General features: G+C 34.9%; 2 non-coding genes across 2 annotated transcripts; both read left to right on the forward strand.

The window, feature by feature from the left end:
• Positions 1-693: 693 nt before the first annotated feature.
• TRNAS-ACU (transfer RNA serine (anticodon ACU)) lies at positions 694-767 on the forward strand. The gene has a single exon. It is a non-coding gene; the product is annotated as a tRNA-Ser (tRNA).
• A 13,905-nt stretch (positions 768-14,672) lies between these two features.
• On the forward strand, positions 14,673-14,746 carry TRNAS-ACU (transfer RNA serine (anticodon ACU)). The gene has a single exon. It is a non-coding gene; the product is annotated as a tRNA-Ser (tRNA).
• The last annotated feature ends 3,620 nt before the right edge of the window (positions 14,747-18,366 follow it).

Genomic DNA, 18,366 nt, shown 5'->3' on the forward strand with positions numbered 1-18,366 from the left:
GGTTGACACCAGGAAACATTAACGCCACTGCATCCTTGCTGCTTTCTCATGTAGAAGTCTGTTTAATGTGAAAACAAGGTGATATCTAATTAGCACACAGGTAAGGAATTAAGAAAATCTTTATTTAAGGGTGAAGATGTTTCTCACAAAATCGTTGCCCCAATGCATCATTGAAATTCAAGCTGGAAAGATGATTTTAATATATCACTTGTACATTTTGTATTGCTCTTCTGGTGACAATGTAGTTTGTTTTTGTCAATTACCATTTTAATAATAGGGTAAAGAAAATTAAGTGGATTTTTGAAAGAAAACAATACTGTCAATATACTATTAAAACAAATTAAAATGGTAAAAGTTATTGTACTTTAATTAAATAAAAATTAGCTAACATATCAATCCCAGTTTTGGATTACTTTAACAAAAAAAATGCATATAGCAGAGGATAGTTTCAATCTGCCTACCTCTGGGTAATGGGCCCAGCATGCTTCCATTGCAGTACTCTGCTGCACATGTAAGTGCAAGAGATCCTGAAGCACTCACTCATCATGGGAAAGTACCAATGTGTTTCTTCGTTGGTTGATTTAAGAAAATTCTTACAAAAACTCTCCAGATTATTGACTTTTTAAAGTTTTTCTAGGAAACGTTCTAGATTAATGCTTATTAGCCTTTGTCAGTATGTAGTTTTTGCAAAGTGTCTCTGTGGCGCAATCGGTTAGTGTGTCTGGCTACTAACCAAAAGGTTGGTGGTTCAATCCCACCCAGGGACATGATTGACCTTGTGATCAGGTTTTGGTGATATTTAAGTAGACAAGTCAAAATTTCAAACCCCCTCTTTTGGTGTAGGGTACCTGGCCTTCTCTGATGTAATCGGAGTTAGATTTGATTCAGTGATTTTATAAAAAACAGCTAGGAAGCACAATTTAGCAATGGGTTGCAGAGAAAAAAATATGCTGGTAGAAAAATCCAATTGAGTGATTAAACAGCTCTTCATTTTCTGCCTTTATTTTTATGCTAACAAATTTGTTCTCTGAAAAGTGTCCACAAAGCCAAGTCTCTGATTAACACCTTTGTAAGGATGGTTTTTCACCTATTACTAAATTAAACTTGCTTCATTGGAAAGGCAGCAAGATGCATCCTCATTTCAATGTCTACTGAAATAATACAGGTTGACACCAGGAAACATTAACGCCACTGCATCCTTGCTGCTTTCTCATGTAGAAGTCTGTTTTATGTGAAAACAAGGTGACATGTAATTAGCACACAGGTAAGGAATTAAGAAAATCTTTATTTAAGGGTGAAGATGTTTCTCACAAAATCGTTGCCCCAATGCATCATTGAAATTCAAGCTGGAAAGATGATTTTAATATATCACTTGTACATTTTGTATTGCTCTTCTGGTGACAATGTAGTTTGTTTTTGTCAATTACCCTTTTAATAATAGGGTAAAGAAAATTAAGTGGATTTTTTAAAGAAAACTATACTGTCAATATAATATTAAAACAAATTAAAATGGTAAAAGTTATTGTACTTTAAGTAAAAATAAAAGAGCAAAAATATCAATCCCAGTTTTGATTACTTAAATTAACAAAAAAAAATGCATATAGCAAAGATTAGTTTCAATCTGCCTACCTCTGGGTTATGGGCCCAGCATGCTTCCATTGCAGTACTCTGCTGCACATGTAAGTGCAAGAGATCCTGAAGCACTCACTCATCATGGGAAAGTACCAATGTGTTTCTTCGTTGGTTGATGGAAGAAACATCTTACAAAAACTCTCCAGATTATAGACTTTTTAAAGTTTTTCTAGGAAACGTTCTAGATGTATGCTTATTAGCCTTTGTCAGTATGTAATTTTTGCAAAGTGTCTCTGTGGCGCAATCGGTTAGTGTGTCCGGCTATTAACCAAAAGGTTGATGGTTCAATCCCACCCAGCGACGTAATTGACCTTGTTATCAGATTTTGGTGATCTTTAAGTAGACAAGTCAAAATTTCAAACCCCCTGTTATGGTGTAGGGTACCTGGCCTTCTCTGATGTAATCAGAGTTAGATTTGATTCACTGATTTTATAAAAACAGCTAGGCTGCACAATTTTGCAGTGGGTTGCAGAGAAAAAGAAATATGCTGGCAAAAAAAATCCAATTGAGTGATTAAACAGCTCTTCATTTTCTGGCTTTATTTTTATGCTAACAAATTTGTTCTCTGAAAAGTGTCCACAAAGCCAAGTCTCTGATTAACACCTTTGTAGGGATGGTTTTTCACCTATTACTAAATTAAACTTGCTTCATTGGAAAGGCAGCAAGATGCATCCTCATTTCAATGTCTACTGAAATAATACAGGTTGACACCAGGAAACATTAACGCCACTGCATCCTTGCTGCTTTCTCATGTAGAAGTCTGTTTAATGTGAAAACAAGGTGATATCTAATTAGCACACAGGTAAGGAATTAAGAAAATCTTTATTTAAGGGTGAAGATGTTTCTCACAAAATCGTTGCCCCAATGCATCATTGAAATTCAAGCTGGAAAGATGATTTTAATATATCACTTGTACATTTTGTATTGCTCTTCTGGTGACAATGTAGTTTGTTTTTGTCAATTACCCTTTTAATAATAGGGTAAAGAAAATTAAGTGGATTTTTTAAAGAAAACTATACTGTCAATATACTATTAAAACAAATTAAAATGGTAAAAGTTATTGTACTGTAAGTAAAAATAAAAGAGCCAACATATCAATCCCAGTTTTGGATTACTTTAATTAACAAAAAAAAATGCATATAGCAGAGGATAGTTTCAATCTGCCTACCTCTGGGTTATGTGCCCAGCATGCTTCCATTGCTGTACTCTGCTGCACATGTAAGTGCAAGAGATCCTGAAGCACTCACTCATCATGGGAAAGTACCAATGTGTTTCTTCGTTGGTGGATGGAAGAAACATCTTACAAAAACTCTCCAGATTATTGACTTTTTAAAGTTTTTCTAGGAAACGTTTTAGATGAATGCTTATTAGCCTTTGTCAGTATGTACTTTTGCAAAGTCTCTCTGTGGCGCAATCAGTTAGTGTGTGCGGCTAAAAACCAAAAGGTTGGTGGTTCAATCCCACCCAGGGACGTAATTGACCTTGTTATCAGATTTTGGTGATCTTTAAGTAGACAAGTCAAAATTTCAAACCCCCTCTTATGGTGTAGGGTACCTGGCCTTCTCTGATGTAATCAGAGTTAGATTTGATTCAGTGATTTTATAAAAACAGCTAGGAAGCACAATTTAGCAGTGGGTTGCAGAGAAAAAGAAATATGCTGGCAAAAAAATCCAATTGAGTGATTAAACAGCTCTTCATTTTCTGGCTTTATTTTTATGCTAACAAATTTGTTCTCTGAAAAGTGTCCACAAAGCCAAGTCTCTGATTAACACCTTTGTAGGGATGGTTTTTCACCTATTACTAAATTTAATTTGCTTCATTGGAAAGGCAGCAAGATGCATCCTCATTTCAATGTCTACTGAAATAATACGGGTTGACACCAGGAAACATTAACGCCACAGCATCCTTGCTGCTTTCTCATGTGGAAGTCTGTTTAATGTGAAAACAAGGTGATATCTAATTAGCACACAGGTAAGGAATTAAGAAAATCTTTATTTAAGGGTGAAGATGTTTCTCACAAAATCGTTGCCCCAATGCATCATTGAAATTCAAGCTGGAAAGATGATTTTAATATATCACTTGTACATTTTGTATTGCTCTTCTGGTGACAATGTAGTTTGTTTTTGTCAATTACCCTTTTAATAATAGGGTAAAGAAAATTAAGTGGATTTTTTAAAGAAAACTATACTGTCAATATACTATTAAAACAAATTAAAATGGTAAGTAAAAATAAAAGAGCAAAAATATCAATCCCAGTTTTGATTACTTAAATTAACAAAAAAAATGCATATAGCAAAGGATAGTTTCAATCTGCCTACCTCTGGGTTATGGGCCCAGCATGCTTCCATTGCAGTACTCTGCTGCACATGTAAGTGCAAGAGATCCTGAAGCACTCAGTCATCATGGGAAAGTACCAATGTGTTTCTTCGTTGGTTGATGGAAGAAACATCTTACAAAAACTCTCCAGATTATTGACTTTTTAAAGTTTTTCTAGGAAACGTTCTAGATGTATGCTTATTAGCCTTTGTCAGTATGTGCTTTTTGCAAAGTGTCTCTGTGGCGCAATTGGTTAGTGTGTCCGGCTACTAACCAAATGGTTGGTGGTTGAATCCCACCCAGGGACGTAATTGACCTTGTTATCAGATTTTGGTGATCTTTAAGTAGACAAGTCAAAATTTCAAACCCCCTGTTCTGGTGTAGGGTACCTCGCCTTCTCTGATGTAATCAGAGTTAGATTTGATTCATTGATTTTATAAAAACAGCTAGGAAGCACAATTTAGCAGTGGGTTGCAGAGAAAAAGAAATATGCTGGCAAAAAAAATCCAATTGAGTGATTAAACAGCTCTTCATTTTCTGGCTTTATTTTTATGCTAACAAATTTGTTCTCTGAAAAGTGTCCACAAAGCCAAGTCTCTGATTAACACCTTTGTAGGGATGGTTTTTCACCTATTACTAAATTAAACTTGCTTCATTGGAAAGGCAGCAAGATGCATCCTCATTTCAATGTCTACTGAAATAATACAGGTTGACACCAGGAAACATTAACGCCACTGCATCCTTGCTGCTTTCTCATGTAGAAGTCTGTTTAATGTGAAAACAAGGTGATATCTAATTAGCACACAGGTAAGGAATTAAGAAAATCTTTATTTAAGGGTGAAGATGTTTCTCACAAAATCGTTGCCCCAATGCATCATTGAAATTCAAGCTGGAAAGATGATTTTAATATATCACTTGTACATTTTGTATTGCTCTTCTGGTGACAATGTAGTTTGTTTTTGTCAATTACCCTTTTAATAATAGGGTAAAGAAAATTAAGTGGATTTTTTAAAGAAAACTATACTGTCAATATACTATTAAAACAAATTAAAATGGTAAAAGTTATTGTACTTTAAGTAAAAATAAAAGAGCAAAAATATCAATCCCAGTTTTGATTACTTAAATTAACAAAAAAAAATGCATATAGCAAAGGATAGTTTCAATCTGCCTACCTCTGGGTTATGGGCCCAGCATGCTTCCATTGCAGTAATCTGCTGCACATGTAAGTGCAAGAGATCCTGAAGCACTCACTCATCATGGGAAAGTACCAATGTGTTTCTTCGTTGGTTGATGGAAGAAACATCTTACAAAAACTCTCCAGATTATTGACTTTTTAAAGTTTTTCTAGGAAACGTTCTAGATGTATGCTTATTAGCCTTTGTCAGTATGTGCTTTTTGCAACGTGTCTCTGTGGCGCAATTGGTTAGTATGTCTGGCTACTAACCAAATGGTTGGTGGTTCAATCCCAACCAGGGACGTAATTGACCTTGTTATCAGATTTTGGTGATCTTTAAGTAGACAAGTCAAAATTTCAAACCCCCTGTTCTGGCCTTCTCTGATGTAATCAGAGTTAGATTTGATTCATTGATTTTATAAAAACAGCTAGGAAGCACAATTTAGCAGTGGGTTGCAGAGAAAAAGAAATATGCTGGCAAAAAAAATCCAATTGAGTGATTAAACAGCTCTTCATTTTCTTGCTTTATTTTTATGCTAACAAATTTGTTCTCTGAAAAGTGTCCACAAAGCCAAGTCTCTGATTAACACCTTTGTAGGGATGGTTTTTCACCTATTACTAAATTAAACTTGCTTCATTGGAAAGGCAGCAAGATGCATCCTCATTTCAATGTCTACTGAAATAATACAGGTTGACACCAGGAAACATTAACGCCACTTCATCCTTGCTGCTTTCTCATGTAGAAGTCTGTTTAATGTGAAAACAAGGTGATATCTAATTAGCACACAGGTAAGGAATTAAGAAAATCTTTATTTAAGGGTGAAGATGTTTCTCACAAAATCGTTGCCCCAATGCATCATTGAAATTCAAGCTGGAAAGATGATTTTAATATATCACTTGTACATTTTGTATTGCTCTTCTGGTGACAATGTAGTTTGTTTTTGTCAATTACCCTTTTAATAATAGGGAAAAGAAAATTAAGTGGATTTTTTAAAGAAAACTATACTGTCAATATACTATTAAAACAAATTAAAATGGTAAAAGTTATTGTACTTTAAGTAAAAATAAAAGAGCAAAAATATCAATCCCAGTTTTGATTACTTAAATTAACAAAAAAATGCATATAGCAAAGGATAGTTTCAATCTGCCTACCTCTGGGTTATGGGCCCAGGATGCTTCCATTGCAGTACTCTGCTGCACATATAAGTGCAAGAGATCCTGAAGCACTCACTCATCATGGGAAAGTACCAATGTGTTTCTTCGTTGGTTGATGGAAGAAACATCTTACAAAAACTCTCCAGATTATTGACTTTTTAAAGTTTTTCTAGGAAACGTTCTAGATGTATGCTTATTAGCCTTTGTCAGTATATAATTTTTACAAAGTGTCTCTGTGGCGCAATTGGTTAGTGTGTCTTGCTACTAACCAAAAGGTTGGTGGTTCAATCCCACCCAGGGACGTAATTGACCTTGTTATCAGATTTTGGTGATCTTTAAGTAGACAAGTCAAAATTTCAAACCCCCTGTTATGGTGTAGGGTACCTGGCCTTCTCTGATGTAATCAGAGTAAGATTTGATTCAGTGATTTTATAAAAACAGCTAGGAAGCACAATTTAGCAGTGGGTTGCAGAGAAAAAGAAATATGCTGGCAAAAAAATCCAATTGAGTGATTAAACAGCTCTTCATTTTCTGGCTTTATTTTTATGCTAACAAATTTGTTCTCTGAAAAGTTTCCACAAAGCCAAGTCTCTGATTAACACCTTTGTAAGGATGGTTTTTCACCTATTACTAAATTAAACTTGCTTCATTGGAAAGGCAGCAAGATGCATCCTCATTTCAATGTCTACTGAAATAATACAGGTTGACACCAGGAAACATTAACGCCACTGCATCCTTGCTGCTTTCTCATGTGGAAGTCTGTTTAATGTGAAAACAAGGTGATATCTAATTAGCACACAGGTAAGGAATTAAGAAAATCTTTATTTAAGGGTGAAAATGTTTCTCACAAAATCGTTGCCCCAATGCATCATTGAAATTCAAGCTGGAAAGATGATTTTAATATATCACTTGTACATTTTGTATTGCTCTTCTGGTGACAATGTAGTTTGTTTTTGTCAATTACCATTTTAATAATAGGGTAAAGAAAATTAAGTGGATTTTTAAAAGAAAACAATACTTTCAATATACTATTAAAACAAATTAAAATGGTAAAAGTTATTGTACTTTAATGAAAAATAAAAGAGCAAAAATATCAATCCCAGTTTTGGATTACTTTAATTAACAAAAAAAATGCATATAGCAGAGGATAGTTTTAATCTGCCTACCTCTGGGTTATGGGCCCAGCATGCTTCCATTGCAGTACTCTGCTGCACATGTAAATGCAAGAGATCCTGAAGCACTCACTCATCATGGGAAAGTACCAATGTGTTTCTTCGTTGGTGGATGGAAGAAACATCTTACAAAAACTCTCCAGATTATTGACTTTTTAAAGTTTTTCTAGGAAACGTTTTAGATGAATGCTTATTAGCCTTTGTCAGTATGTACTTTTGCAAAGTCTCTCTGTGGCGCAATCAGTTAGTGTGTACGGCTAAAAACCAAAAAGTTGGTGGTTCAATCCCACCCAGGGACGTAATTGACCTTGTTATCAGATTTTGGTGATCTTTAAGTAGACAAGTCAAAATTTCAAACCCCCTCTTATGGTGTAGGGTACCTGGCCTTCTCTGATGTAATCAGAGTTAGATTTGATTCAGTGATTTTATAAAAACAGCTAGGAAGCACAATTTAGCAGTGGGTTGCAGAGAAAAAGAAATATGCTGGCAAAAAAAATCCAATTGAGTGATTAAACAGCTCTTCATTTTCTGGCTTTATTTTTATGCTAACAAATTTGTTCTCTGAAAAGTGTCCACAAAGCCAAGTCTCTGATTAACACCTTTGTAGGGATGGTTTTTCACCTATTACTAAATTAAACTTGCTTCATTGGAAAGGCAGCAAGATGCATCCTCATTTCAATGTCTACTGAAATAATACAGGTTGACACCAGGAAACATTAACGCCACTGCATCCTTGCTGCTTTCTCATGTAGAAGTCTGTTTAATGTGAAAACAAGGTGATATCTAATTAGCACACAGGTAAGGAATTAAGAAAATCTTTATTTAAGGGTGAAGATGTTTCTCACAAAATCGTTGCCCCAATGCATCATTGAAATTCAAGCTGGAAAGATGATTTTAATATATCACTTGTACATTTTGTATTGCTCTTCTGGTGACAATGTAGTTTGTTTTTGTCAATTACCCTTTTAATAATAGGGTAAAGAAAATTAAGTGGATTTTTTAAAGAAAACTATACTGTCAATATACTATTAAAACAAATTAAAATGGTAAAAGTTATTGTACTGTAAGTAAAAATAAAAGAGCCAACATATCAATCCCAGTTTTGGATTACTTTAATTAACAAAAAAAAATGCATATAGCAGAGGATAGTTTCAATCTGCCTACCTCTGGGTTATGTGCCCAGCATGCTTCCATTGCTGTACTCTGCTGCACATGTAAGTGCAATAGATCCTGAAGCACTCACTCATCATGGGAAAGTACCAATGTGTTTCTTCGTTGGTTGATGGAAGAAACATCTTACAAAAACTCTCCAGATTATTGACTTTTTAAGTTTTTCTAGGAAACGTTTTAGATGAATGCTTATTAGCCTTTGTCAGTATGGACTTTTGCAAAGTGTCTCTGTGGCGCAATCAGTTAGTGTGTATGGCTATTAATTAAAAGGTTGGTGGTTCAATCCCACCCAGTGACGTAATTGACCTTGTTATCAGATTTTGGTGATCTTTAAGTAGACAAGTCAAAATTTCAACCCCCCTCTTATGGTGTAGGGTACCTGGCCTTCTCTGATGTAATCAGAGTTAGATTTGATTCAGTGATTTTATAAAAACAGCTAGGAAGCACAATTTAGCAGTGGGTTGCAGAGAAAAAGAAATATGCTGGCAAAAAAATCCAATTGAGTGATTAAACAGCTCTTCATTTTCTGGCTTTATTTTTATGCTAACAAATTTGTTCTCTGAAAAGTGTCCACAAAGCCAAGTCTCTGATTAACACCTTTGTAAGGATGGTTTTTCACCTATTACTAAATTAAACTTGCTTCATTGGAAAGGCAGCAAGATGCATCCTCATTTCAATGTCTACTGAAATAATACAGGTTGACACCAGGAAACATTAACGCCACTGCATCCTTGCTGCTTTCTCATGTGGAAGTCTGTTTAATGTGAAAACAAGGTGATATCTAATTAGCACACAGGTAAGGAATTAAGAAAATCTTTATTTAAGGGTGAAAATGTTTCTCACAAAATCGTTGCCCCAATGCATCATTGAAATTCAAGCTGGAAAGATGATTTTAATATATCACTTGTACATTTTGTATTGCTCTTCTGGTGACAATGTAGTTTGTTTTTGTCAATTACCATTTTAATAATAGGGTAAAGAAAATTAAGTGGATTTTTAAAAGAAAACAATACTTTCAATATACTATTAAAACAAATTAAAATGGTAAAAGTTATTGTACTTTAATGAAAAATAAAAGAGCAAAAATATCAATCCCAGTTTTGGATTACTTTAATTAACAAAAAAAATGCATATAGCAGAGGATAGTTTTAATCTGCCTACCTCTGGGTTATGGGCCCAGCATGCTTCCATTGCAGTACTCTGCTGCACATGTAAGTGCAAGAGATCCTGAAGCACTCACTCATCATGGGAAAGTACCAATGTGTTTCTTCGTTGGTGGATGGAAGAAACATCTTACAAAAACTCTCCAGATTATTGACTTTTTAAAGTTTTTCTAGGAAACGTTTTAGATGAATGCTTATTAGCCTTTGTCAGTATGTACTTTTGCAAAGTCTCTCTGTGGCGCAATCAGTTAGTGTGTACGGCTAAAAACCAAAAGGTTGGTGGTTCAATCCCACCCAGGGACGCAATTGACCTTGTTATCAGATTTTGGTGATCTTTAAGTAGACAAGTCAAAATTTCAAACCCCCTCTTATGGTGTAGGGTACCTGGCCTTCTCTGATGTAATCAGAGTTAGATTTGATTCAGTGATTTTATAAAAACAGCTAGGAAGCACAATTTAGCAGTGGGTTGCAGAGAAAAAGAAATATGCTGGCAAAAAAAATCCAATTGAGTGATTAAACAGCTCTTCATTTTCTGGCTTTATTTTTATGCTAACAAATTTGTTCTCTGAAAAGTGTCCACAAAGCCAAGTCTCTGATTAACACCTTTGTAGGGATGGTTTTTCACCTATTACTAAATTTAATTTGCTTCATTGGAAAGGCAGCAAGATGCATCCTCATTTCAATGTCTACTGAAATAATACGGGTTGACACCAGGAAACATTAACGCCACAGCATCCTTGCTGCTGTCTCATGTGGAAGTCTGTTTAATGTGAAAACAAGGTGATATCTAATTAGCACACAGGTAAGGAATTAAGAAAATCTTTATTTAAGGGTGAAGATGTTTCTCACAAAATCGTTGCCCCAATGCATCATTGAAATTCAAGCTGGAAAGATGATTTTAATATATCACTTGTACATTTTGTATTGCTCTTCTGGTGACAATGTAGTTTGTTTTTGTCAATCACCCTTTTAATAATAGGGTAAAGAAAATTAAGTGGATTTTTTAAAGAAAACTATACTGTCAATATACTATTAAAACAAATTAAAATGGTAAGTAAAAATAAAAGAGCAAAAATATCAATCCCAGTTTTGATTACTTAAATTAACAAAAAAAATGCATATAGCAAAGGATAGTTTCAATCTGCCTACCTCTGGGTTATGGGCCCAGCATGCTTCCATTGCAGTACTCTGCGGCACATGTAAGTGCAAGAGATCCTGAAGCACTCAGTCATCATGGGAAAGTACCAATGTGTTTCTTCGTTGGTTGATGGAAGAAACATCTTACAAAAACTCTCCAGATTATTGACTTTTTAAAGTTTTTCTAGGAAACGTTCTAGATGTATGCTTATTAGCCTTTGTCAGTATGTGCTTTTTGCAAAGTGTCTCTGTGGCGCAATTGGTTAGTGTGTCCGGCTACTAACCAAATGGTTGGTGGTTGAATCCCACCCAGGGACGTAATTGACCTTGTTATCAGATTTTGGTGATCTTTAAGTAGACAAGTCAAAATTTCAAACCCCCTGTTCTGGTGTAGGGTACCTCGCCTTCTCTGATGTAATCAGAGTTAGATTTGATTCATTGATTTTATAAAAACAGCTAGGAAGCACAATTTAGCAGTGGGTTGCAGAGAAAAAGAAATATGCTGGCAAAAAAAATCCAATTGAGTGATTAAACAGCTCTTCATTTTCTGGCTTTATTTTTATGCTAACAAATTTGTTCTCTGAAAAGTGTCCACAAAGCCAAGTCTCTGATTAACACCTTTGTAGGGATGGTTTTTCACCTATTACTAAATTAAACTTGCTTCATTGGAAAGGCAGCAAGATGCATCCTCATTTCAATGTCTACTGAAATAATACAGGTTGACACCAGGAAACATTAACGCCACTGCATCCTTGCTGCTTTCTCATGTAGAAGTCTGTTTAATGTGAAAACAAGGTGATATCTAATTAGCACACAGGTAAGGAATTAAGAAAATCTTTATTTAAGGGTGAAGATGTTTCTCACAAAATCGTTGCCCCAATGCATCATTGAAATTCAAGCTGGAAAGATGATTTTAATATATCACTTGTACATTTTGTATTGCTCTTCTGGTGACAATGTAGTTTGTTTTTGTTAATTACCCTTTTAATAATAGGGTAAAGAAAATTAAGTGGATTTTTTAAAGAAAACTATACTGTCAATATACTATTAAAACAAATTAAAATGGTAAAAGTTATTGTACTTTAAGTAAAAATAAAAGAGCAAAAATATCAATCCCAGTTTTGATTACTTAAATTAACAAAAAAAAATGCATATAGCAAAGGATAGTTTCAATCTGCCTACCTCTGGGTTATGGGCCCAGCATGCTTCCATTGCAGTACTCTGCTGCACATGTAAGTGCAAGAGATCCTGAAGCACTCACTCATCATGGGAAAGTACCAATGTGTTTCTTCGTTGGTTGATGGAAGAAACATCTTACAAAAACTCTCCAGATTATTGACTTTTTAAAGTTTTTCTAGGAAACGTTCTAGATGTATGCTTATTAGCCTTTGTCAGTATGTGCTTTTTGCAACGTGTCTCTGTGGCGCAATTGGTTAGTATGTCTGGCTACTAACCAAATGGTTGGTGGTTCAATCCCAACCAGGGACGTAATTGACCTTGTTATCAGATTTTGGTGATCTTTAAGTAGACAAGTCAAAATTTCAAACCCCCTGTTCTGGTGTAGGGTACCTGGCCTTCTCTGATGTAATCAGAGTTAGATTTGATTCATTGATTTTATAAAAACAGCTAGGAAGCACAATTTAGCAGTGGGTTGCAGAGAAAAAGAAATATGCTGGCAAAAAAAATCCAATTGAGTGATTAAACAGCTCTTCATTTTCTGGCTTTATTTTTATGCTAACAAATTTGTTCTCTGAAAAGTGTCCACAAAGCCAAGTCTCTGATTAACACCTTTGTAGGGATGGTTTTTCACCTATTACTAAATTAAACTTGCTTCATTGGAAAGGCAGCAAGATGCATCCTCATTTCAATGTCTACTGAAATAATACAGGTTGACACCAGGAAACATTAACGCCACTTCATCCTTGCTGCTTTCTCATGTAGAAGTCTGTTTAATGTGAAAACAAGGTGATATCTAATTAGCACACAGGTAAGGAATTAAGAAAATCTTTATTTAAGGGTGAAGATGTTTCTCACAAAATCGTTGCCCCAATGCATCATTGAAATTCAAGCTGGAAAGATGATTTTAATATATCACTTGTACATTTTGTATTGCTCTTCTGGTGACAATGTAGTTTGTTTTTGTCAATTACCCTTTTAATAATAGGGTAAAGAAAATTAAGTGGATTTTTTTAAAGAAAACTATACTGTCAATATACTATTCAAACAAATTAAAATGGTAAAAGTTATTGTACTTCAAGTAAAAATAAAAGAGCAAAATATCAATCCCAGTTTTGATTACTTAAATTAACAAAAAAAATGCATATAGCAAAGGATAGTTTCAATCTGCCTACCTCTGGGTTATGGGCCCAGCTTGCTTCCATTGCAGTACTCTGCTGCACATGTAAGTGCAAGAGATCCTGAAGCACTCACTCATCATGGGAAAGTACCAATGTGTTTCTTCGTTGGTTGATGGAAGAAACATTTTACAAAAACTCTCCAGATTATTGACTTTTTAAAGTCTTTCTAGGAAACGTTCTAGATGTATGCTTATTAGCCTTTGTCAGTATGTGCATTTTGCAAAGTGTCTCTGTGGCGCAATCGGTTAGTGTGTCCGGCTACTAACCAAATGGTTGGTGGTTCAATCCCAACCAGGGACGTAATTGACCTTGTTATCAGATTTTGGTGATCTTTAAGTAGACAAGTCAAAATTTCAAACCCCCTGTTCTGGTGTAGGGTACCTGGCCTTCTCTGATGTAATCAGAGTTAGATTTGATTCATTGATTTTATAAAAACAGCTAGGAAGCACAATTTAGCAGTGGGTTGCAGAGAAAAAGAAATATGCTGGCAAAAAAAATCCAATTGAGTGATTAAACAGCTCTTCATTTTCTGGCTTTATTTTTATGCTAACAAATTTGTTCTCTGAAAAGTGTCCACAAAGCCAAGTCTCTGATTAACACCTTTGTAGGGATGGTTTTTCACCTATTACTAAATTAAACTTGCTTCATTGGAAAGGCAGCAAGATGCATCCTCATTTCAATGTCTACTGAAATAATACAGGTTGACACCAGGAAACATTGACGCCACTGCATCCTTGCTGCTTTCTCATGTAGAAGTCTGTTTAATGTGAAAACAAGGTGATATCTAATTAGCACACAGGTAAGGAATTAAGAAAATCTTTATTTAAGGGTGAAGATGTTTCTCACAAAATCGTTGCCCCAATGCATCATTGAAATTCAAGCTGGAAAGATGATTTTAATATATCACTTGTACATTTTGTATTGCTCTTCTGGTGACAATGTAGTTTGTTTTTGTCAATTACCCTTTTAATAATAGGGTAAAGAAAATTAAGTGGATTTTTTAAAGAAAACTATACTGTCAATATACTATTAAAACAAATTAAAATGGTAAAAGTTATTGTACTTTAAGTAAAAATAAAAGAGCAAAAATATCAATCCCAGTTTTGATTACTTAAAGTAACAAAAAAAAATGCATATAGCAAAGGATAGTTTCAATCTGCCTACCTCTGGGTTATGGGCCCAGGATGCTTCCATTGCAGTACTCTGCTGCACATATAAGTGCAAGAGATCCTGAAGCACTCACTCATCATGGGAAAGTACCAATGTGTTTCTTCGTTGGTTGATGGAAGAAACATCTTACAAAAACTCTCCAGATTATTGACTTTTTAAAGTTTTTCTAGGAAATGTTCTAGATGTATGCTTATTAGCCTTTGTCAGTATATAATTTTTACAAAGTGTCTCTGTGGCGCAATTGGTTAGTGTGTCTGGCTACTAACCAAAAGGTTGGTGGTTCAATCCAACCCAGGGACGTAATTGACCTTGTTATCAGATTTTGGTGATCTTTAAGTAGACAAGTCAAAATTTCAAACCCCCTCTTATGGTGTAGGGTACCTGGCCTTCTCTGATGTAATCAGAGTTAGATTTGATTCAGTGATTTTATAAAAACAGCTAGGAAGCACAATTTAGCAGTGGGTTGCAGAGAAAAAGAAATATGCTGGCAAAAAAATCCAATTGAGTGATTAAACAGCTCTTCATTTTCTGGCTTTATTTTTATGCTAACAAATTTGTTCTCTGAAAAGTGTCCACAAAGCCAAGTCTCTGATTAACACCTTTGTAGGGATGGTTTTTCACCTATTACTAAATTAAACTTGCTTCATTGGAAAGGCAGCAAGATGCATCCTCATTTCAATGTCTACTGAAATAATACGGGTTGACACCAGGAAACATTAACGCCACAGCATCCTTGCTGCTTTCTCATGTGGAAGTCTGTTTAATGTGAAAACAAGGTGATATCTAATTAGCACACAGGTAAGGAATTAAGAAAATCTTTATTTAAGGGTGAAGATGTTTCTCACAAAATCGTTGCCCCAATGCATCATTGAAATTCAAGCTGGAAAGATGATTTTAATATATCACTTGTACATTTTGTATTGCTCTTCTGGTGACAATGTAGTTTGTTTTTGTCAATTACCCTTTTAATAATAGGGTAAAGAAAATTAAGTGGATTTTTTAAAGAAAACTATACTGTCAATATACTATTAAAACAAATTAAAATGGTAAGTAAAAATAAAAGAGCAAAAATATCAATCCCAGTTTTGATTACTTAAATGAACAAAAAAAATGCATATAGCAAAGGATAGTTTCAATCTGCCTACCTCTGGGTTATGGGCCCAGCATGCTTCCATTGCAGTACTCTGCTGCACATGTAAGTGCAAGAGATCCTGAAGCACTCAGTCATCATGGGAAAGTACCAATGTGTTTCTTTGTTGGTTGATGGAAGAAACATCTTACAAAAACTCTCCAGATTATTGACTTTTTAAAGTTTTTTTAGGAAACGTTCTAGATGTATGCTTATTAGCCTTTGTCAGTATGTGCTTTTTGCAAAGTGTCTCTGTGGCGCAATTGGTTAGTGTGTCCAGCTACTAACCAAATGGTTGGTGGTTGAATCCCACCCAGGGACGTAATTGACCTTGTTATCAGATTTTGGTGATCTTTAAGTAGACAAGTCAAAATTTCAAACCCCCTGTTCTGGTGTAGGGTACCTGGCCTTCTCTGATGTAATCAGAGTTAGATTTGATTCATTGATTTTATAAAAACAGCTAGGAAGCACAATTTAGCAGTGGGTTGCAGAGAAAAAGAAATATGCTGGCAAAAAAAATCCAATTGAGTGATTAAACAGCTCTTCATTTTCTGGCTTTATTTTTATGCTAACAAATTTGTTCTCTGAAAAGTGTCCACAAAGCCAAGTCTCTGATTAACACCTTTGTAGGGATGGTTTTTCACCTATTACTAAATTAAACTTGCTTCATTGGAAAGGCAGCAAGATGCATCCTCATTTCAATGTCTACTGAAATAATACAGGTTGACACCAGGAAACATTAACGCCACTGCATCCTTGCTGCTTTCTCATGTAGAAGTCTGTTTAATGTGAAAACAAGGTGATATCTAATTAGCACACAGGTAAGGAATTAAGAAAATCTTTATTTAAGGGTGAAGATGTTTCTCACAAAATCGTTGCCCCAATGCATCATTGAAATTCAAGCTGGAAAGATGATTTTAATATATCACTTGTACATTTTGTATTGCTCTTCTGGTGACAATGTAGTTTGTTTTTGTCAATTACCCTTTTAATAATAGGGTAAAGAAAATTAAGTGGATTTTTTAAAGAAAACTATACTGTCAATATACTATTAAAACAAATTAAAATGGTAAAAGTTATTGTACTGTAAGTAAAAATAAAAGAGCCAACATATCAATCCCAGTTTTGGATTACTTTAATTAACAAAAAAAAATGCATATAGCAGAGGATAGTTTCAATCTGCCTACCTCTGGGTTATGTGCCCAGCATGCTTCCATTGCTGTACTCTGCTGCACATGTAAGTGCAATAGATCCTGAAGCACTCACTCATCATGGGAAAGTACCAATGTGTTTCTTCGTTGGTTGATGGAAGAAACATCTTACAAAAACTCTCCAGATTATTGACTTTTTAAGTTTTTCTAGGAAACGTTTTAGATGAATGCTTATTAGCCTTTGTCAGTATGTACTTTTGCAAAGTGTCTCTGTGGCGCAATCAGTTAGTGTGTATGGCTATTAATTAAAAGGTTGGTGGTTCAATCCCACCCAGTGACGTAATTGACCTTGTTATCAGATTTTGGTGATCTTTAAGTAGACAAGTCAAAATTTCAACCCCCCTCTTATGGTGTAGGGTACCTGGCCTTCTCTGATGTAATCAGAGTTAGATTTGATTCAGTGATTTTATAAAAACAGCTAGGAAGCACAATTTAGCAGTGGGTTGCAGAGAAAAAGAAATATGCTGGCAAAAAAATCCAATTGAGTGATTAAACAGCTCTTCATTTTCTGGCTTTATTTTTATGCTAACAAATTTGTTCTCTGAAAAGTGTCCACAAAGCCAAGTCTCTGATTAACACCTTTGTAAGGATGGTTTTTCACCTATTACTAAATTAAACTTGCTTCATTGGAAAGGCAGCAAGATGCATCCTCATTTCAATGTCTACTGAAATAATACAGGTTGACACCAGGAAACATTAACGCCACTGCATCCTTGCTGCTTTCTCATGTGGAAGTCTGTTTAATGTGAAAACAAGGTGATATCTAATTAGCACACAGGTAAGGAATTAAGAAAATCTTTATTTAAGGGTGAAAATGTTTCTCACAAAATCGTTGCCCCAATGCATCATTGAAATTCAAGCTGGAAAGATGATTTTAATATATCACTTGTACATTTTGTATTGCTCTTCTGGTGACAATGTAGTTTGTTTTTGTCAATTACCATTTTAATAATAGGGTAAAGAAAATTAAGTGGATTTTTAAAAGAAAACAATACTTTCAATATACTATTAAAACAAATTAAAATGGTAAAAGTTATTGTACTTTAATGAAAAATAAAAGAGCAAAAATATCAATCCCAGTTTTGGATTACTTTAATTAACAAAAAAAATGCATATAGCAGAGGATAGTTTTAATCTGCCTACCTCTGGGTTATGGGCCCAGCATGCTTCCATTGCAGTACTCTGCTGCACATGTAAGTGCAAGAGATCCTGAAGCACTCACTCATCATGGGAAAGTACCAATGTGTTTCTTCGTTGGTGGATGGAAGAAACATCTTACAAAAACTCTCCAGATTATTGACTTTTTAAAGTTTTTCTAGGAAACGTTTTAGATGAATGCTTATTAGCCTTTGTCAGTATGTACTTTTGCAAAGTCTCTCTGTGGCGCAATCAGTTAGTGTGTACGGCTAAAAACCAAAAGGTTGGTGGTTCAATCCCACCCAGGGACGTAATTGACCTTGTTATCAGATTTTGGTGATCTTTAAGTAGACAAGTCAAAATTTCAAACCCCCTCTTATGGTGTAGGGTACCTGGCCTTCTCTGATGTAATCAGAGTTAGATTTGATTCAGTGATTTTATAA

Source organism: Pseudophryne corroboree, unplaced genomic scaffold (genome assembly GCF_028390025.1).
Source record: "Pseudophryne corroboree isolate aPseCor3 unplaced genomic scaffold, aPseCor3.hap2 scaffold_1085, whole genome shotgun sequence".
Taxonomy (NCBI): Eukaryota; Metazoa; Chordata; class Amphibia; order Anura; family Myobatrachidae; genus Pseudophryne; species Pseudophryne corroboree.